The 20,596-nt window shown below is 43.5% G+C and overlaps 1 protein-coding gene across 1 annotated transcript in view; it reads left to right on the top strand.

Moving 5' to 3' along the window:
• The first annotated feature begins 2,100 nt into the window (after positions 1-2,100).
• The window catches only part of CARD9 (caspase recruitment domain family member 9), a 56,590-nt gene continuing 38,094 nt past the window's right edge, over positions 2,101-20,596 (top strand). Inside the window, exon 1 of the mRNA XM_075185841.1 lies at positions 2,101-2,208. The gene's annotated coding sequence lies outside the window, so the exon portion shown is untranslated. The remainder of the gene's footprint in view (positions 2,209-20,596) is intronic.

Genomic DNA, 20,596 nt, shown 5'->3' with positions numbered 1-20,596 from the left:
CTGTTTACTGCGCTGAGCGGCGTCAGGTGTGCAGTGAATTGTCAATCATCCCATAAGATTACGAGAGTGAACGACGTGTTCGGTCATCACTATCATCCAGCAGTTACACCTGCTCTGGACGCGGTGCAAACCTTACGTCTTCTGCGTATGGCTGAACTTGTATTACCTGCATCTGCTTGGAAAACGCCTTCACTGTACCTTGTGTAAGTTCATCCGCCCCATCCCTCCCCTGTTCCACCCTTCAAGATGCAGACATCAGCAAGTCCCTGCCCCATTGGAGCTTGCAATCTAAACACACACGCACACACACACACACCAGTTTTGATAGCAGCCAATTAACCTACCAGTATGTTTTTGGAGCATGGGAGGAAACTAGAGCAAGAACATACAAACTCCACACAGATAAGGCCATTATTGTTCAAAATGTGTCCTAGGTCACTGACTTAGACCAATAAGTTTCCCTATTAATAGCAATATTTGCAAATTTTTAAAAAATAGAGCATAGCAAAGAATTTGATATCATTGTAAAACATCTCTATGTATTTGCACCTATATCAGTGAACGCTACTTAATGGGATTATATTAAAGAAACTGTAGTCCATGGACAATTGTCCTCTCTGCCTTCCCTAACACTGGTCCTGACTACACAGAGGCAAAGCTGGTTCCGTGGGACATTTAATGCAGTGAACAACACTTCTCTATTGTTTGCATTCTTTTAATTTTGTACTTAATCTACCATATAACAGTTAGTCAACCAAAAGTAATATATTTGGGCAATAAAAACAGCCCATTCCGAGTGAGCCTAAAGAATTATTAGAGGTAATGATACAATTAAATCTTTCTGGAGATGGCTAGTTTTACATATATGTTGTAATCATTAATAATGACATAGCATATTATAGCCATAGGAATAATAATATAACACATTGCAAAACTAAGGAAAAGGAGGAACTTAAATTAGGTTGAGACAACGCACATCCTGTTCTGCGTTAGAGGAGTCAATCAGCCACAACATTCTCTTTACAGACAGACCACAGCTGTTTGGATAAGTAACCTTTTTGCACAACACTGAAATGTTCACTAGATGATGCATCCACATATATCTGCATCTTAGGCTTTTATTTTGAATTGTTGGTGTTTACATTTATAACTTATTATGAACTAATCTTGTCTTACCGGCTTTTTGTTTGTGATATTTTATGAATTGCTTTAGTGTTGTATTTGTTTACTTTTAAATATATTTCCCACTTTACACATATGTATGTAAATAATGACAGATTGTGTGCACTAAGTGAAGATGTGCAGTATAAAATCAGATTGTAAACTCTTCTGATGCAAACTTCATATAACAATATCTAGAGCAATAAACACTGAAAGCAGAAGGGCTTTAATGTGTAATAAAAATTGCTGCATCTATAACAAGTTGCATTCAGTGCTCTCTTGGTAGACAAAGGGCACTACCTAGGCTTGTAGCAAGTGCTGTGGAACTACAAGCTCCAGAAAGCTTTAGTCAGTCAGATCTTACTGGTCATGCTCGGACTTGTAGTTACACAATAGCTTTAGGGGCAGATGCTCCAACTATTACAGTAGGAATCTCAATCCTCTGGACACCTCTATGGGGTGCGCGAAAATATGAGCGTAGATTTCTGCCATAAAATCAGCGCGTTGTGTCTACATGGACGTTCTGCAGACACTTTGCGCCAAATTGAATCCTAGGGCTAGATTTACTAAGCTGCGGGTTTGAAAAAGTGGGGATGTTGCCTATAGCAACCAATCAGATTCTAGCTTTAATTTTGTAGAAGGTACTAAATAAATGAAAGCTAGAATCTGATTGGTTGCCATAGGCAACATCCCCACTTTTTCAAACCCGCAGCTTAGTAAATCTAGCCCTAGAGTCATGAATACGGTGTCTTAGTCCATTTATTAGAGAAGTCACTAGATGTAGTTTATCAGAGATCTCTGACATAATACCACATCATGGGCAGCCAGGTGTGTCTGACTCCAGGTATCACTTTCCCTTTATGTGGTTTTAGAGCAGGAAATGGGATGTCAGGTTGTACTATGGAATCTCTCTGCATACACGGAAGTAATCTGGAAACAGCTCCTCCCAGAGCTCATTGTGTCTTTACACCCTTCCCTCAGTCTTCTTCAGAACTCACATGGAGAGGACAGGACCATGAATCCTGCATTCTGAACACTTACATTAAGGTCAGTGGTTTAGTCATTTTGCAGCTCAGGACTCACTGGGTGATTTGAGGGATATTATCTTCCAGTTTTTTCCCTAAATGTAGGTTAAAATAGTGACTTGTAAGACATTACTTTTCTGGCTTCCAGCAGTCTCTCTTGTGAACACAAATCTGGCTTCATTACCAGGATGGTCCTATGTTATGTCTGATGTATAAATCTGCATGAAACAAATCAGCATTTGCCTCTGATAAGTGTCTACTTGTCCCTTACATGCAATGTAGTAGCATGCAGTTGTATATACAATAACATGTTTGCAGAGCCGTAACTAGGGTGGTGCGGGCGGTGCCGTCGCCCAGGGCGCAAGCCCAAAGAGGGCGCAGCAGCCGCCCGCTACCTAGCTCTGTTGCCAGTGATAAGAACAGCAGACCTGGAGGAGAGTGCAGACACGACGCAGCGGTGCACGGCAGCGGTGCACGGCAGCGGAGCCTTTCATTCAAGATGTGCCTTTGACTTCCGCAGTGGAACGCATGTGCGTTCCACATACAGGAAGTTAGGTATTTGGAACGCAAATGCCGAACTTCCTGTCTGTGGAACGTTCCACTGCGGAAGTCAAAGGCACATCTTGAATGAAAGGCTCCGCTGCCGTGCACCGCTGCGTCGTGTCTGCACTCTCCTCCAGGTCTGCCGTTTGTCCCCTCCCGTGTCTGCAGGTCCTCACATGTAGGAGTATTTACAGTGTGTGAATCCAGCTTCCCTGGTGTAAAAATGCCTTTCTCTACCACACACCAAGGGGAAGAGGTTTACCTGTACTCTACTTTCAAAAAAGATTTAATGTGATGCTAATTATTCATGACAGAAGTAGACATAGTGTCTCTCTTGCTGTTGAACTGATTTGCAAATATAGAATAATAATACATGCTGGGATTTGTAGTTCCATAATAGCATGAGAGCCACAGTGGGCTGCCTCTGTTCTGCAGACTTGCCATTGTGTGTGATAACACCATTAAAATGTTCTTTAGCTACCATAGTACTTGGTTAATTATTAGCCTTAGTATTTAATATTTATTTCCATGTATAATGTTGTTGCAGTAAAATACTTTTCTTGGTGTTCAATTCCAATTGATTAGGTTTTCAAAATTACTTGAAGAAATGGTGACAATTTACATATAAATTCATAAGCTCTTATATACAAGACAATTTTGTAAAAATTTTTACACACACAATACCACTGCATAATACCTATCACTATATATTTTTAGCATGCTTTAAATAGTCATTAGGGCAGAGAACCGGTTGTTAATTTATTGGAATCCCACCACTGTGTATATATATACACAAATTCTTTCAGTAAAGTGCTGGACACACCCACATTAGGTTGGCCACACCCACTTATCAAATGCCATTCCCACTTAGATGGGGGGCATCGGTGCCCTGTCTCGCCCAGGGCACCGAAATGTCTAGTTACGGCACTGCATGTTTGTGTCTACTTGGCCCTTACATGCAATGTAGTAGCATGCAGTTGTATATACAGTAACATGTTTGTGTCTACTTGTCCCTTACATGTAATGTAGTAGCATGCAGTTGTATATACAGTAACATGTTTGTGTCTACTTGTCCCTTACATGCAATGTAGTAGCATGCAGTTGTATATACATTACCATGTTTGTGTCTACTTGTCCCTTACATGCAATGTAGTAGCATGCAGTTGTATATACATTAACATGTTTGTGTCTGATAAGTGTCTACTTGTCCCTTACATGCAATGTAGTAGCAGTCAGTTGTCTATACAGTAACATGTTTGTGTCTACTTGGCCCTTACATGCAATGTAGTAGCATGCAGTTGTATATACATTAACATGTTTGTGTCTACTTGGCCCTTACATGCAATGTAGTAGCATGCAGTTGTATATACAGTAACATGTTTGTGTCTACTTGGCCCTTACATGTAATGTAGTAGCATGCAGTTGTATATACATTAACATGTTTGTGTCTGATAAGTGTCTACTTGTCCCTTACATGTAATGTAGTAGCATGCAGTTGTATATACATTAACATGTTTGTGTCTACTTGTCCCTTACATGCAATGTAGTAGCATGCAGTTGTATATACAGTAACATGTTTGTGTCTACTTGTCCCTTACATGCAATGTAGTAGCATGCAGTTGTATATACAGTAACATGTTTGTGTCTACTTGTCCCTTACATGTAATGTAGTAGCATGCAGTTGTATATACATTAACATGTTTGTGTCTACTTGTCCCTTACATGCAATGTAGTAGCATGCAGTTGTATATACAGTAACATGTTTGTGTCTACTTGTCCCTTACATGCAATGTAGTAGCATGCAGTTGTATATACATTAACATGTTTGTGTCTGATAAGTGTCTACTTGTCCCTTACATGTAATGTAGTAGCATGCAGTTGTATATACATTAACATGTTTGTGTCTACTTGTCCCTTACATGTAATGTAGTAGCATGCAGTTGTATATACATTAACATGTTTGTGTCTACTTGTCCCTTACATGTAATGTAGTAGCATGCAGTTGTATATACATTAACATGTTTGTGTCTACTTGTCCCTTACATGCAATGTAGTAGCATGCAGTTGTATATACAGTAACATGTTTGTGTCTACTTGTCCCTTACATGCAATGTAGTAGCATGCAGTTGTATATACAGTAACATGTTTGTGTCTACTTGGCCCTTACATGTAATGTAGTAGCATGCAGTTGTATATACAGTAACATGTTTGTGTCTACTTGGCCCTTACATGTAATGTAGTAGCATGCAGTTGTATATACATTAACATGTTTGTGTCTACTTGGCCCTTACGTGCAATGTAGTAGCATGCAGTTGTATATACAGTAACATGTTTGTGTCTACTTGGCCCTTACATGTAATGTAGTAGCATGCAGTTGTATATACAGTAACATGTTTGTGTCTACTTGGCCCTTACATGTAATGTAGTAGCATGCAGTTGTATATACAGTAACATGTTTGTGTCTACTTGGCCCTTACATGTAATGTAGTAGCATGCAGTTGTATATACAGTAACATGTTTGTGTCTGATGTTAATGTAAACACGGCTGCACAGATTTGCATCTAAACCTTAAACCTCTTCCTATCCCCATCTTTTCCCAGGTGAAATTTTGGGAACGCTGGAAATATCAGAGATATCACAGCTGCCTTTACTATATGCTGGGAGTCTTTCAGAGATGACACATTGGGTTGGGCGCCCCCGGCTAATGTATTAACCCTTTATGAATCAGTGTCAATGGCAGCGCATTTCATGTTCTTTTGCATATACCTGAGCATTAATCAGTGATAGGGCAACTGCAGCATCCTGGCCACAAATAATGTGCAATACAGGTTTCACTTACTTCAGGACGTTATATTGTGGTCTGAACCAATTTTTAGTCTATCAATTTGAGACTTGAGACCTGAATATTGGGAGCTACGAGAGGCGCCTTGTGTTCCCAGCTACCCCAATCAACCCAACATCAGAGTATGTGTAATTAAACCATGGTTTTATGTTAGGAGCTTATGCCTCAGTGATTTCAGTAGTGCCTTATTAATTGCACGTATAATCCTTTCTTTAATAATGGGCCTGGTATAATTGCTGTAATCCACCAATAGATAAACAGTAAATAGAGACTTTTAATGAATAATATAAATAAATACACTTACAATATTTCCAAGATAATTCAGCAGACAGATGTGGTGTGTGGGGGTGATTGGGACGATCCTCTGCATCTCATCACTGATCCCTGGATTTATCAACAGAGCGAGTTGCTCTAAAATAAGACATAAATTAGACTTCAAGTAGTATTTTATATAAAACAAGAGCTGTGATTAGATAGAGGTGTTAGTGTGCGGGAGGTCACGTATTCCTAGTTGCTGAATTCCATACTTGCCAACGTTTGAAAGGTGAATTCCAGGAGATCCCGGGCAGGGGGCGTGGTTGGAGGGCGGGAGGGGGCGGAGCACAGTCAATCGTGTCATTTTGTCTCCATCCCCGCTACAAAAATGTAATTTTGTCGTCGGGGGTGGGGCAAAAATGACGAGATTCATCACGAATCGCGTCATTTTGACGAGTAAGTTGCAGTATGCGGGATACTTGCCTGCTCTCCTGGGAGTCTGGGAGACCTACCCTAATTTCCGGAGTCTCCCGGACATTCCAGGAGAGTTGGCAAGTATGCTGTATTCATGGAGACGTGAACTTGTGATGTCTCTGGCTGTAGGGGAAGGGGACAGATGAGTGAATAAATGCTCTTTCACTATGTGCACCACAGCAGTCATGATCAGAAAGAGCATGTCCAACTCACATGAACACAGGGACCATGCTGACAGCATTGAGAATGAGGAGATTGACTGCTGCTGGTGGTGGGCATGGGCAGCACGTGGCTCAGTGGTTAGCACTTCTGCCTCACAGCACTGGGGTCATGAGTTCAAATCCCAACCATGGCCTTATCTGTGTGGAGTTTGTATGTTCTCCCTGTGTTTGCGTGGGTTTCCTCCGGGTGCTCCGGTTTCCTCCCACACTCCAAAAACATACTGGTAGGTTAATTGGCTGCTATCAGAAATTGACCCTAGTCTGTCTGTGTGTATATTAGGGAATTTAGACTGTAAGCTCCAATGGGGCAGGGACTGATGTGAGTGAGTTCTCTGTACAGCGCTGCGGAATCAGTGGCGCTATATAAATACATGATGATGATGGTGGCATCAGGGCCGCCATCAGGGGTACAGCAGTATGCCCGACCAGCCCTGGGCCCAAGCAGATTTATAAGGGCAGGGGGCCTCCGCAGTGAATTATGGCTCCATTTGCGCCAGTCTCTGCCCCCCAGTTGCTCTTCTGCCCGAGAAGGAGGCACTTGGCTTCCAGACAGAGCTGCGACAAGGCAGAGAAGTGCGCTGCAGTTTCACTGAGGTCACGTAACTAATGATGGTACAACACTGTCATTGGAGAGTAGCCCAAAGGATCCAGCAAGAAGAAGCAGCAAGGTAACTCTTCAGCCTCTGGACTGGGGAGGCTGGAGAGAGCAGTGGGGGTTAGTGAGAGAGGAAAGGAGGAGATCCTGCCTGTTACAGTTGTACTGGACCCTTCCCTTTCTGATGGCAGTTCTGGGTGGCATTGCTGCCAAATGCCTGGTTTGGCAGATGTCAGGACAATGCTTACTACTCGAATGCATACTTATCATAATCCTGCTCTTAATGTTGGTGATGTATTTCTGGATCTGTACTGTTACTGATGGTGGCACAACTTGTTATACTGCTGAGGTACTGATAGGTCTGTTATACCGCTGAGGGACTGCTAGATCTGTTATATACCGCTGAGGGACTGCTAGATCTGTTATATACCGCCGAGGGACTGCTAGGTCTGTTATATATCGCTGAGGTACTGATAGGTCTGTTATACTGCTGAGGGACTGCTAGGTCTGTTATATATCGCTGAGGGACTGCTAGATCTGTTATATATCGCTGAGGGACTGCTAGGTCTGTTATATATCGCTGAGGGACTGCTAGATCTGTTATATATCGCTGAGGTACTGCTAGATCTGTTATATATCGCTGAGGTACTGCTAGATCTGTTATATATCGCTGAGGTACTGATAGGTCTGTTATACCGCTGAGGTACTGATAGGTCTGTTATACTGGTGAGGTACTGCTAGATCTGTTATATATCGCTGAGGTACTGATAGGTCTGTTATACCGCTGAGGTACTGATAGGTCTGTTATATATCGCTGAGGTACTGCTAGATCTGTTATACTGCTGAGGTACTGCTAGATCTGTTATATATCGCTGAGGTACTGCTAGATCTGTTATATATCGCTGAGGTACTGCTAGATCTGTTATATATCGCTGAGGGACTGCTAGATCTGTTATATATCGCTGAGGGACTGCTAGATCTGTTATATATTGCTGAGGTACTGCTAGATCTGTTATATATTGCTGAGGTACTGCTAGATCTGTTATATATCGCTGAGGGACTGCTAGATCTGTTATATATCGCTGAGGTACTGCTAGATCTGTTATATATCGCTGAGGTACTGATAGGTCTGTTATATATCGCTGAGGTACTGATAGGTCTGTTGTACTGCTAGATCTGTTATACTGCTGAGGTACTGCTAGATCTGTTATACCGCTGAGGTACTGCTAGATCTGTTATATATCGCTGAGGTACTGATAGGTCTGTTATACTGCTGAGGTACTGCTAGATCTGTTATATATCGCTGAGGTACTGATAGGTCTGTTATACTGCTGAGGTACTGATAGGTCTGTTATATATCGCTGAGGGACTGATAGGTCTGTTATACTGCTGAGGTACTGCTAGATCTGTTATATATCGCTGAGGGACTGCTAGATCTGTTATATATCGCTGAGGTACTGATAGGTCTGTTATACTGCTGAGGTACTGCTAGATCTGTTATATATCGCTGAGGTACTGATAGGTCTGTTATACTGCTGAGGTACTGCTAGATCTGTTATATATCGCTGAGGTACTGATAGGTCTGTTATACCGCTGAGGTACTGATAGGTCTGTTATACTGGTGAGGTACTGCTAGATCTGTTATATATCGCTGAGGTACTGATAGGTCTGTTATACTGCTGAGGTACTGATAGGTCTGTTGTACTGCTAGATCTGTTATACTGCTGAGGTACTGCTAGATCTGTTATACCGCTGAGGTACTGCTAGATCTGTTATATATCGCTGAGGTACTGATAGGTCTGTTATACTGCTGAGGTACTGCTAGATCTGTTATATATCGCTGAGGTACTGATAGGTCTGTTATACTGCTGAGGTACTGCTAGATCTGTTATATATCGCTGAGGTACTGATAGGTCTGTTATACCGCTGAGGTACTGATAGGTCTGTTATACTGGTGAGGTACTGCTAGATCTGTTATATATCGCTGAGGTACTGATAGGTCTGTTATACCGCTGAGGTACTGATAGGTCTGTTATACTGGTGAGGTACTGCTAGATCTGTTATATATCGCTGAGGTACTGATAGGTCTGTTATACTGCTGAGGGACTGCTAGATCTGTTATATATCGCTGAGGTACTGCTAGATCTGTTATATATCGCTGAGGTACTGCTAGATCTGTTATATATCGCTGAGGGACTGCTAGATCTGTTATATATCGCTGAGGTACTGCTAGATCTGTTATATATCGCTGAGGTACTGCTAGATCTGTTATATATCGCTGAGGTACTGCTAGATCTGTTATATATCGCTGAGGTACTGCTAGATCTGTTATATATCGCTGAGGTACTGCTAGATCTGTTATATATCGCTGAGGTACTGCTAGATCTGTTATATATCGCTGAGGTACTGATAGGTCTGTTATATATCGCTGAGGTACTGCTAGATCTGTTATACTGCTGAGGTACTGCTAGATCTGTTATATATCGCTGAGGTACTGCTAGATCTGTTATATATCGCTGAGGGACTGCTAGATCTGTTATATATCGCTGAGGTACTGCTAGATCTGTTATATATCGCTGAGGTACTGCTAGATCTGTTATATATCGCTGAGGGACTGCTAGATCTGTTATACCGCTGAGGGACTGCTAGATCTGTTATATATCGCTGAGGTACTGCTAGATCTGTTATATATCGCTGAGGGACTGCTAGATCTGTTATATATCGCTGAGGGACTGCTAGATCTGTTATATATCGCTGAGGGACTGCTAGATCTGTTATATATCGCTGAGGTACTGCTAGATCTGTTATACTGCTGAGGTACTGCTAGATCTGTTATATATCGCTGAGGTACTGCTAGATCTGTTATACTGCTGAGGTACTGCTAGATCTGTTATATATCGCTGAGGTACTGCTAGATCTGTTATATATCGCTGAGGGACTGCTAGATCTGTTATATATCGCTGAGGGACTGCTAGATCTGTTATATATCGCTGAGGGACTGCTAGATCTGTTATATATTGCTGAGGTACTGCTAGATCTGTTATATATTGCTGAGGTACTGCTAGATCTGTTATATATTGCTGAGGTACTGCTAGATCTGTTATATATCGCTGAGGGACTGCTAGATCTGTTATATATCGCTGAGGTACTGCTAGATCTGTTATATATCGCTGAGGTACTGATAGGTCTGTTATATATCGCTGAGGTACTGATAGGTCTGTTGTACTGCTAGATCTGTTATATATCGCTGAGGTACTGATAGGTCTGTTATACTGCTGAGGTACTGCTAGATCTGTTATATATCGCTGAGGTACTGATAGGTCTGTTATACCGCTGAGGTACTGATAGGTCTGTTATACTGGTGAGGTACTGCTAGATCTGTTATATATCGCTGAGGTACTGATAGGTCTGTTATACCGCTGAGGTACTGATAGGTCTGTTATACTGGTGAGGTACTGCTAGATCTGTTATATATCGCTGAGGTACTGATAGGTCTGTTATACTGCTGAGGTACTGATAGGTCTGTTATATATCGCTGAGGTACTGCTAGATCTGTTATATATCGCTGAGGTACTGCTAGATCTGTTATATATCGCTGAGGTACTGCTAGATCTGTTATATATCGCTGAGGGACTGCTAGATCTGTTATATATCGCTGAGGTACTGCTAGATCTGTTATACTGCTGAGGTACTGCTAGATCTGTTATATATCGCTGAGGTACTGCTAGATCTGTTATATATCGCTGAGGGACTGCTAGATCTGTTATATATCGCTGAGGTACTGCTAGATCTGTTATATATCGCTGAGGGACTGCTAGATCTGTTATACCGCTGAGGGACTGCTAGATCTGTTATATATCGCTGAGGTACTGCTAGATCTGTTATATATTGCTGAGGTACTGCTAGATCTGTTATATATCGCTGAGGGACTGCTAGATCTGTTATATATCGCTGAGGTACTGATAGGTCTGTTATACTGCTGAGGTACTGCTAGATCTGTTATATATCGCTGAGGGACTGCTAGATCTGTTATACCGCTGAGGGACTGCTAGATCTGTTATATATCGCTGAGGTACTGATAGGTCTGTTATACTGCTGAGGGACTGCTAGATCTGTTATATATCGCTGAGGTACTGATAGGTCTGTTATACTGCTGAGGTACTGCTAGATCTGTTATATATTGCTGAGGTACTGCTAGATCTGTTATATATTGCTGAGGTACTGCTAGATCTGTTATATATCGCTGAGGGACTGCTAGATCTGTTATATATCGCTGAGGTACTGATAGGTCTGTTATATATCGCTGAGGTACTGATAGGTCTGTTGTACTGCTAGATCTGTTATACTGCTGAGGTACTGCTAGATCTGTTATACCGCTGAGGTACTGCTAGATCTGTTATACCGCTGAGGTACTGCTAGATCTGTTATACTGCTGAGGTACTGCTAGATCTGTTATACCGCCGAGGGACTGCTAGATCTGTTATATATCGCTGAGGTACTGCTAGATCTGTTATATATCGCTGAGGTACTGATAGGTCTGTTATACTGCTGAGGTACTGCTAGATCTGTTATATATCGCTGAGGTACTGATAGGTCTGTTATACTGCTGAGGTACTGCTAGATCTGTTATATATCGCTGAGGTACTGATAGGTCTGTTATACCGCTGAGGTACTGATAGGTCTGTTATATATCGCTGAGGTACTGCTAGATCTGTTATATATCGCTGAGGTACTGCTAGATCTGTTATACTGCTGAGGTACTGATAGGTCTGTTATATATCGCTGAGGTACTGCTAGATCTGTTATATACCGCTGAGGTACTGCTAGATCTGTTATATATCGCTGAGGTACTGCTAGATCTGTTATACTGCTGAGGTACTGCTAGATCTGTTATACCGCCGAGGGACTGCTAGATCTGTTATATATCGCTGAGGTACTGATAGGTCTGTTATACTGCTGAGGGACTGCTAGATCTGTTATATATCGCTGAGGTACTGATAGGTCTGTTATACTGCTGAGGTACTGATAGGTCTGTTATATATTGCTGAGGTACTGCTAGATCTGTTATACCGCCGAGGGACTGCTAGATCTGTTATATATCGCTGAGGTACTGCTAGATCTGTTATATATCGCTGAGGTACTGATAGGTCTGTTATACCGCTGAGGTATTGCTTGATTTAAGTTCTCATATGATGACATTTTACTGAAAACATATAGCAACATTTCAGATACATTGCTCTAAATGAATAACATACAAGTATCAATGTTAAGGTTGGGTTAACTTGCTCTTTAGAGAGAAGGTTCTCTGTATTCTGTAGTGTTAATATGTGGTAATAAAAGTGTAATCTTTCTGGGACTTCTGCAAGTGGAAGTCACTATTTTCTTACGGAAACATGATTAGAGTAAAATTGCCAAATCAGGCATGGAAGACGATAACATTTCAGCCTTATTCAGCATTTTCTGATGTTTTGAAATAAGGGGCATTTTTTTCTCAAAAATGAAACTATTGCTTCATGACCTGACCCTTGGACACTTTGTATACGCTTACTAAATTCTAATAGAGACTTAAAGGGGATTTCCACTTTATTTACAATTATTGTGAAGGGGTTTAGTACATTTCTTAAAGTGCAGAACCCCTTTAAATTAAAAGGAGAAAAAAATACACCCCTAATGAGGTGGTTTACTTGGCATGAGTACATCACAGAAGGTGGGGGGGTGACTTTGACCCAACCTAATTCATTACACCCTCTCTGCCCATTCTCGCTGAATGAATCTCCCTAGGGGCCCACATAGTTTCTCCCGGGTGGCCGAATCAGTGATGTTGTGTCCTTCATGCTATTTGTGAGTAAGCGACCTACAGAGTTTTTTTTTGGCTATCTCTATAAAATGTATTATAAGTATGGTATTGTGTATTGTGTTCCTCCCCACTATGTACCCCTCCTTCCCTTCTTTTTTTGTCCTTTCCTTCCATCCCCCTCCTTTGCTTTCTGTACCCCTTAAACTTTGAAGAATAATACAAATACTATTGAAGTTAAAAAGGAAAAAAATACCCCTTCTCTATGCACCAGAAAGGAAATGAATGATTGACTAGGAAGCAATTGCCCCTGCTCCCTCCCAGCACTGGTCTGGAAGACCACTGCCCTCCACAGCAATTAGAATATTCGTCACTGTCTTCTGTCTGAACCTAATCACAGGAATATATCAATTCAGCACTGAGGCTCTTCATGACCAATATTTGTGAGGTTCTGGCTCTTAGTGGGTAACATTCTTTTGAATGTTAGTTCAGTACAAAATATGGCTGCCACCACTGTGGGTAGGTGACTTTCACTTGCTAATAAATGTGCTTTCTAAGGACCACTACAGCTAAAATTCGAGCAGCTCTATATAACGGAGCTACAAGTAACAGGCAGAGATATGATAACGTTTCAGCATCTTGCTAGAACTAAATATATTTTAGATGATGCTTCATTTGTGGTGGGAACATTTCTTTTCAATGCAACCCAAACTTCCTGTCCACAGATCTACTGAAGAACAAGTTAAGAAGCCTTTTTGAACCTTTAAATGGTTTGTCCTACTCGCAGTTGCCAAAAAAGCAACTCTGTAAGATATAGTCTGTGTGTAGAAGAGTTTCCTTGGAGGCCTATTGTACAGTGATGGACAGTATGTAATAAATACAACAGCTTGTGTGAAAAGCCCAGATGCAGATCAGCAATTTTTTTGTTCTCCCAATATAAAGAACTGTTACGAAGGTTACCGGCCGCTGCCTGTCTCTCTCTCGCTCTGTAATCCCCAACAGAGATAACATTTTCTAGCCTAATGCCTATTTAACAAGCATTGCAGTGGTACCTGTACCGATGCAATAACTCCTCTATTATCGCCATCTCAGCAGTAGCGATGACAGATGAAAATCATTGAAAAATGGTTTATTCTTTTTATAAAGTATTTCTTCAATGACAATGTTTTTTACATTTTTTTTATTTAATTTTATTTCTATTAATATTGTTTATCTATTTTTAAACCTTTTTCCGCATTAGTGGAACTGAAAGCCAAAATGTTAGCAGGCACATTCCTGCAGAGACTGACCTGGTTATTGGTAAGCGAATGCTTATTGCACCAGGACAGTATGACATGGGGCAGCTGAGTAGCACTTTCTTGATAAATTGTGATAAGTAATATCTTCCCCCTGGCCCCACCTCTCTTTTTCTTGACAACTTCGCCGCCTGGCTCCCCCATTATCTTTCCTCTGACCTTCCATCCATTATACTAGGAGACTTTAACATCCCTATTGACAACTGCCCTGACCCTGCCACCATCAAACTTCTCGCCCTTTCCTCCTCCCTTGGCCTCACTCAGTGGACCTCCTCCCCTACCCACTGTCTTGGTCACTCCCTCGACCTTGTCTTCTCTCATCTCTGCGATCTCTCTGACTTCTCCAACTCTCCCTTCCCACTCTCTGACCACCATCTCCTCTCCTTCACTCTGTCCTCCTCCCCCGCTCCCGCCTCGCCTAAAGCCACCCTCACTAGGCGCAACCTTGATGCCATTGACCCCATCTCTTTCTCCTCCTCTCTTGAAACTCTCCTATCACCGCTGCTCTCTATGGCCTGCCCTGATCAGGCGTCCTCTGTCTACAACATATCCCTCACTACTGCCTTAGACGCTGTCGCCCCGGCCTCTTCTATCCGCCGCCGACGCCTTATTCCCCAACCCTGGCACTCAAAACTTACACGCTTCCTTCAAAAATGCTCTCGCACAGCTGAACGCCTCTGGAGGAAATCTCGTTCCCTGGCTGACTTCCTCCACTTTAAATTTATGCTCTCCTCTTTCTGCTCTGCCCTGTCCCTTGCTAAACAATCCTACTTCAAGTCCCTCATTTCTTCTCAGTCCTCCAATCCCCGTCGCCTCTTTGCCACCTTCAATTCCATCCTCTCTCCTCCCCCTCCCCCTCTCCCACCTTCCCTCTCCGCCTCTGACTTCTCCACCTTTTTCTCTTCCAAAATTGAGGCCATCAGACTGAACATTTCCTCCTCCAATCCCTCTCCCGCCACCACCATCGCGTCACCGCCCTCTATTAATCAGCTCTGATGCTCCTTCACCCCTACATCTGGTGATGAAGGTCGCTCCCTTATTCTTTCCTCTCCACCCTCTACCTGTCCTCTTGATCCAATCCCCTCTCACCTCCTTCGCTCTCTTACTCCTACTGCTTGCTCTCACCTGGCTCACTTTTTCAACTTATCACTCTCCTCTGGCACAGTCCCCTCTTCATTCAAACACGCTCTCATCTCTCCTATCCTCAAGAAAGCCAATCTTGACCCCACCTCCCTTGCGAATTATCGCCCTATCTCTCTTCTCCCCTTTGCCTCCAAATTACTCGAGCGGATTGTCTGCAGCCGCCTCACCAGACACCTCTCGGTCAACTCCCTCCTTGACCCCCTCCAATCTGGCTATCGCCCCCTCCACTCCACTGAAACTGCCTTGGCCAAAGTTACCAATGATCTCCTATCAGCCAAAGCCAAGGGTCACTTCTCCCTACTCATCCTCCTCGATCTCTCCGCGGCCTTTGACACTGTAGACCACCCCCTCCTGCTGCAAACTCTTCTCTCTCTCGGCCTTTCCGGTTCGGTCCATGCCTGTTTCACCTCATACCTTGCTAACCGCTTTCTCTGTATCCACGTCTGCACCCCCTCCACTCTCCCTATTGGAGTCCCTCAAGGCTCTGTTCTGGGCCCTCTACTATTTTCGCTCTACACTTCCTCCCTTGGCGCTCTCATCTCCTCTTTCGGTCTTCAGTATCACCTCTATGCTGATGACATTCAACTCTACATATCTTCTTCTGATCTTTCCACCTCCCTCCTCTCTCATGTATCTGACTGCCTCTCAGCCATCACCTCCTGGATGTCCTCGCGCTTTCTCAAAATTAACATCTCTAAAACTGAACTCATTGTCTTTCCCCCACCTCGACTCCCTTCCCACCATGACCTCTCTATCGTTGTTAACAACTCCACCATCTCCTCTGTCGGCTAACTCCGCTGCCTTGGGGTCACTCTTGACTCCTCTCTCTCTTTTGCCCCCCACATTAAATCGCTCGCTAAAGCCTGTCGCTTCCAACTCCGCAACATTGCCCGCATCCGTCCCTTCCTCTCTCAGGAAGCCACCAAAACTATCATACACGCACTCATCATCTCCCGCCTTGATTACTGCAACATCCTCCTTACTGGCCTCCCCCACTCCCACCTTGCACCCCTCCGCTCTATACTCAATGCGGCTGCAAGACTCATCTTCCTTTCACGCCACTCCTCCTCTGCCTCCCCTCTCTGCCTTGCCTTACACTGGCTCCCTTTCCCCTACAGAATCCTTTTCAAACTCCTTACCACCACGTACAAGGCTCTCTCTGTCTACGGCCCCTTACATCTCTAACCTCATCTCCATTCACACTCCTGCCCGCTCCCTACGCTCAGCTAATGACCACCGCCTCTCCTCCACTCAGATCACCACTTCCCACTCCAGAATCCAAGACTTCTCCCGTGCCGCCCCCCTCCATTGGAACGACCTCCCTCGCTCCATCCGTCTCTCTCCTAATCTGTGCTCCTTCAAACGAGCACTCAAAACTCACCTGTTCCTTAAAGCCTACCAACCTTCTACCTAACCCGCATCTCCTCCAAACGTTCTACCCTCTCTCCTCCCGGTCCCTCTCCCCACACTTCAACTTCCTCCAATTGTGTCTGTTTCGTTCACCCACCCTTAGGATGTAAGCTCGAATGAGCAGGGCCTTCTTCCCTCTTGTCTCCACACCTGTTCTTCTACTCCGCCTCTACTGCATTAACCTGCCTGGAGTTTCTGAAGCATTGGTATTTTTGTTTATTGTTCTGTACTGTTATACCCTGTATAGTCTACTGTTTGCTTTGTGTACGGCACAGCGGAAATCTTGTGGCGCCTAACAAATAAATGATGATAATAATAATAATAATCTTTATCATCGGGGTAAGCAGCGTTAAAAAAAAAAAAAGCAAAAAAAACCACATCCTTAGGGCCACATTAATACACAGCAAAGCCCCTGTATAATTGAATTGTGCTATATTTGATAGTGGCATATAAATTATGTATTGTATATATCTTCAATAAAACAAGTTTTACGGTACTACAATGGGTACTAGGCTATATTAGGCAGTAAAGCTAAGATGTAAAATGCAAATATAAAATAAATATAAAAACAATATTGATTGATCTGCGCTCACCAGAGGGGGGGGGGAGGGGATTGCTGCCACTATCTCCTGTGAAGGACAGCCTGAACTTCACAATAAAATTTCATAGACAAATATGCAAAGGAGTGGGCGCAAAATAGGGTATTGAAATAACAGCAGGTTACATACAGTACATAGATGTCCAAGTGAAAGAGAATCCTACCCTACTCCTCCCAGGAGTGTGTTGATAGGAATGGGTAGTTATGGCCAAATAATGTAGTGCATAGAATCAGTCTCTAGACTCCTTCTCAGTAGGCAACACCACGACATACTTCTATTTCCCTCTGAAGATAGTTTCTCCTCCTCCCCAAGATATACATGCGGGAGAGAGCAGAGAGAGATCTCGTGGTGTTTTAACTTCTATTTATTAAGTATAAAAACACTCACAGTTTCTGTGATGGAACCGCTCATGTAAAGGTTTCTTTGAGTCCCTGTATTTCCTCAGCACAGCAGCAGTTCCCAAACTAGTAACTATCAGCGAGGATGTGATAATATGTGAATGCAATCTGGGAGGAGTAGGGTAGGATTCTCTTTCACTTGGACATCTATGTACTGTATGTAACCTGCTGTTATTTCAATACCCACCCCTATTTTGCGCCCACTCCTTTGCACATTTGTCTATAAAATAAATAGAATAACATGCCTCTTTTTACTCCATTTTATTAAAAATAATAAAACCGCAGATAATTTACCAACATCTGTTTTCTTCATCTGTAATGTATCCAGTCTGGTAAGCTTTTAATCCATAAGGCTTGAGTCCGTAATAAAAACCAAAACATTCCAAGGTCCTGTAGTTGTCCATAAAAAATAAACCCTTTACCCTTTGGAATGCCCACAAGACGGTCATTAGGGGCCATCTCCTGGCCCTGGCATCCAGTGTTAGGAAAGAGAGACTCGCTAAAACGATCCATCTCACCACCTCACTACAACAGCTGGAAGGATAGCATAAGGCCAACCCAGACCCTACCGTTCTCCAACAGATTATTAAAGTACGGGGCGAGCTTAACCTTTTACTCTTACACCGAGTGGCCAATAATCTAAAGTTGTTAAATCAACGGTATTGCGAAAAGGGAGACAAGGCCGACAAACTTTTAGCCACCCGACTTCGTACCAAAATTTCAGCTCATAATCTCTTGGCTGTTAGAGACTCTTCCGGAGTGCTAGTATATGATCCTAAAAAGATTCGCTCTGCTTTCCAAGAGTATTATCTAAAATTATACAACCTCCCACAACCCTCTAACGCTGCTGCCCACCAGAAGCGAGAAGAGTGCATAGAGGAGTTTTTATCTAACGCTCACCTCCCTAAACTGTCCCTTAAGGCGGCCACTCGTCTTAGTGAATCTATTACCTCAGACAAGGTTGAACAGGTGGTAAAGGCGCACAAGGCTGGTAAGGCACCTGGGCCGGATGGGTTCTCGGCGGCGTATTATAAGAGGTTTGCGGTCCAGTTGGTCCCCCGTCTGTGCACCCTTTTTAATTACATCCTTAAAGGAGCCCCTTGGCCCCGGGAGTCCTTGGAAGCTAGGATTTCCCTAATCTATAAAGAAGCAAAAGACGCTTATAATTGTGCCAGCTATCGCCCGATATCTCTCCTCAATAATGATGTAAAGCTCTACGCCAAGATTCTTGCCAACAGACTTAATTCGGTACTCCCCTTCCTAATTCATTACGATCAGGTTGGTTTTATCCCTGGTAGGCAAGCCAGGGACAATACGAAAAGAGCTGTTGACCTTATACATATACTCTAGGACAGGGGTAGGCAACCTGCGGCTCTCCAGGTGTTGTGAAACTACAAGTCCCAGCATGCTTTGCCAGTAGATAACCAGCAGATAGGTGGCAAGGCATGCTGGGATTTGTAGTTTCACAACACCTGGAGAGCCGCAGGTTGCCTACCCCTGCTCTAGGAAAACCCCCTCGATTATCTTGGTGTTGGATGCCGAAAAGGCCTTCGACAGGATCTCCTGGCAGTTCATGACCCATACATTGAAGCATTTTGGCCTGACGGGAGATTTCCTGGCCGGAGTCCAGGCCTTATATTCTCTTACTTCAGCAAAGGTTATAGTCAATGGCTCTCCCTCGGACTCCATAATGATTAGTAATGGCACACGCCAGGGTTGCCCACTTTCCCCTCTTATTTTTGCCCTTGTTATCGAACCCTTGGCAGCTACTATTCGAGCTTCCCCGGATGTAAGAGGTGTGTGCACGGGGGACCTGGAGAGCAGATCTCTCTTTTTCCCTACGGCGTACTTTTGACCCTTCAGCAAATAAAGGATCTCCCTACCCAACCTATTATCCATCATGTCCCATTACGGAGAGCTATCCGGTTATAAAATTAAGCTCACTAAATCTGAGGCACTGCTCCTTAACCTCCCTCAATGTGATTGTCTCAACATTACATCCCAGTTTCACTTTCGGTGGCAAAAGAAAAAGTTAAAGTATCTGGGGATCTATATTACCACCACCTATGAGTCTCAAACTTAAGTCTGATATCCTCTCTTGGAGGCCCCTAGTCACCTCATGGCTGGGCAGGATCATTGCTGTTAAAATGTCTGTTCTTCCACCACTTCTTTACCTATTCCAGACACTCCTCGTTAGGGTCCCTATTTCTAAATTGAATATTATGCAACGACACTTAGCTAAATTTGTCTGGTGGGGGAGGTCTCCCAGGGTCCATTTAGCTCCGCTTAAGAAACCCACAAATTCTGGGGGTAGGGGATTTCCTGATCTGAAGGCCTATTATTGGGCGCCCATCTCAGTTCTGTGGTTACCTCCTTTGCTCCCCCGGCCTCCCACACCTGGGCGGATATAGAAGCTGCATACCTCTCTCTGCCAGCCCTCTCAGGTGTTTGGGACCTTCCTAAACAAGCTAGGCTTGCACTGGTTAAGCAATTTCCTACCTTACTATTTTCAGCTCGGAACTGGGAGACCTGCAAAAGCCACCTCTTTGTCCCCCCAACTTCTTTGAATATTATGCCCTTATGGCACAACCCTGCCTTCCCACCCGGTGAGCTCCGGTCCTTCTCTATAACATGGATCGCCTCGGGCATCCGATTTGCTGGTGATCTTTTGGACCAAGGAAGACCTATGACTTACGACGCTCTCCGCTCCAAATACCCCAGATTAAATTCGCCTTTTTATCAATACCTACAGATTAGGCACTTTGTCCTCTCTCTCCTGTCGGGCCCTTCACCTCCACCGATCTCCCCATTTGAGACCCTCTGCCTCTCCTCCCCGCTTCG

This window comes from Mixophyes fleayi, chromosome 9, assembly GCF_038048845.1.
Source record: "Mixophyes fleayi isolate aMixFle1 chromosome 9, aMixFle1.hap1, whole genome shotgun sequence".
NCBI classification, from domain to species: Eukaryota; Metazoa; Chordata; class Amphibia; order Anura; family Limnodynastidae; genus Mixophyes; species Mixophyes fleayi.
This window is presented reverse-complemented; position numbering and strand designations above follow the sequence as displayed.